Source organism: Aplysia californica, unplaced genomic scaffold (genome assembly GCF_000002075.1).
Source record: "Aplysia californica isolate F4 #8 unplaced genomic scaffold, AplCal3.0 scaffold00073, whole genome shotgun sequence".
Lineage (NCBI taxonomy): Eukaryota > Metazoa > Mollusca > Gastropoda > Aplysiida > Aplysiidae > Aplysia > Aplysia californica.
In genome coordinates this window covers 1667392-1669884 of record NW_004797343.1, presented here as the reverse complement: position 1 = coordinate 1669884, position 2493 = coordinate 1667392, and positions in this window count along the sequence as shown.

Genomic DNA, 2493 nt, shown 5'->3' with positions numbered 1-2493 from the left:
CTAAAATGTGGCATTTTACTTTGAAATATCGGTCACTTTCTCTACCAACACATCACACACGGTGGCTTTTGTTTTAGTAGAAGTTTTAGGGCGCTCGCAACTGCATAATGTCATATGAGCGCCAGAAGATTAGAGGTGTTACTCTCTTGAGTAACAAACGTAAAAAAAAGAAGAAGGGGAGATAAGGACGATAGATGTCTGATAGGAAAGTAGAAGCAAACCACACCAGAGCACCCGCCAATCACACACCCACTGTGGCTTGACAGTTTATACGAAAAACCCGACCAACAAAACATGCATACCCGTTCTCTTACAGTACAGCAGGGATCGGAAACCACATAATAATAATAATAATAATATAAAAGATAGCCTTTGTACAGTGCAAATTCCCGCTCAACAGCAAGCTCTATGCACTTTACAATCTTTAATATTATTACCCGAGCAGACCCGATGGCATTCCAAAACAAGCCCAACTTCCTGGGAAGCTTACAGTGCAAGCTGCCATTTACAGGCACTAAAACACTAATACACAGACAAGATCTCTCGCTGCCTCAAGCCTAATGAATGTTTCCACCCAGCCTAATGTTTCTTTTCTCATTTACTATATATCCTATAGCCTAATGGGCTTTGCTATGCATATTTTGTTTTTTTTCTTTACAAAAAGTCAGTTACATATATGCATATGATTAAGAGTTGTCATTTAGTTTTAGTTGAGGTTTTTCGGCACTCGCAACTGCATAAGGTCATATGAGCGCCAAGGGGTGGATGTCAACAGAGAAGTCCTTACAGGGAATCAGACTTACTCTGCTTACCTCTCTATCTTCAGCAGCACAAAGTCTGCTTCGACTATCAAGGCACCCCCGGAAATAGCGGGTTACAAGAGTGTGACAAACATACAAAAGAAATAGAGGAAAATGACGATAGTAAGGATTAGGAAAGAAAAACCAGTAGTTCCCTGTTGTAGATCAGGCACAGTTATGAGAATGACATTGTTAGATCAGCCCATTTACAATTCTATTGCGCACTAGAACGAGAATTGTCCCCCCTTTGGGAATGACCTAAAGACACTTCACTTAGTGGCACCGCCCTGGGAGGTAAGAGTTGCCATTGTCATCACTCGGGGGCTCTACTGATCAAGAGGTACAGTGTTTGCCTATTAGTCGAAACGTTCCATATATTCAAAACCTGAAAGCTTCTCTAAAATGTTCTCCTTTGTCTACCTTTTCTGTCCTCTATTTCTGTTCTGTTATCAGTCTTTATCCCCCCCTCTCCCTCCCCCGACCCCCTCTTAGCTCTTCTCTTCCTCGCTCTTGATTCCTTCTTGCTGCTGTCTTTCAGCAACACCCCTGACCTTAGAGTAGGTAAGATCGAATACCAAGCCTAGATGGATAAGGGCAAAACATCATGGGGATTCCGTGTACAAGTTGTACATGCAATTACGTAAATGATCCCTTGGTGGTTCTAAAATTCGATAGTGTAGGCTTCGGCTGCCATCTGGGCAAAACTCACAAATAATTTCTACCAAAACTGAAAATATTGTAGTTAGTATAAAAAAAAAATAGAGTAGCTTCAAAATAAAAACGTGGCTGCCTGAAGGCAAGGGACACTACAACGTAGGAAAAAGAGGAGAGATGAGGAGATAGAAGTTTGATAGGAAAGAAGGAGCAAACCACACCAGAGGACCCGCCAACCACCCATCTAGTGAGCTTTCTCTGAACTCCTGTGAGATCTAGTGGGCCAAAAAGATTGCCGACCCCTGTCCTGCACAATGACTGCCCTTGACAGATACAGCCACACAATTGTTTTACATCATTTTCACAAACATGAACATATAAAAAACAGTTTCATATACATGAACATATGAATACTTTTACGACAAAATATGACTAATGCCATCTTTTAAATCTGGTCAAACTAGTACCTGCATATCTAGAAAGGTGAGGCACATTCCAGTATCAACCCTCCTCCCCCCCCCCCCCCCCCCAAACCAAAAAAACCCACAGCAATTTTTTCCTCTTTAAAAACTGCAGAAAGTTACGCTTCTTTAAAAACAAAACACGACAAAAGCAGTAGACCTTTCTGACAAACCACAATTTACCGTCCGTGCATCAATCAAATTCTTTCCCTGTGTCGCATGAATCCATTTGTAGTTGATGAAAGTTTGTCGGCAGTCTTTTCCCTTCCTTATTACTGTTACATCATATATGTCGCGGTTTGCCAAAAATGTGTGGCAATCCCATCAATTTAAAGGATAAGAATTCAACATGGAATTCAGTTAGCAAATATCAGCTAAGCCTAACATTATGTTTACTCTAAAAACATAGTTGCTTTGGATTATTCAGTCAGTAAATGGGTGAAGAACAGAAATCTCCAATTTTCTCAGAACTGGAAAAATGGATAGGTCGCATTTTGTCGCGAAACTGTTCATATTCAATGTATTGATTACAGACAAAATTATAGACTAAAAGATGAGAAATGACAACAGAACAAACC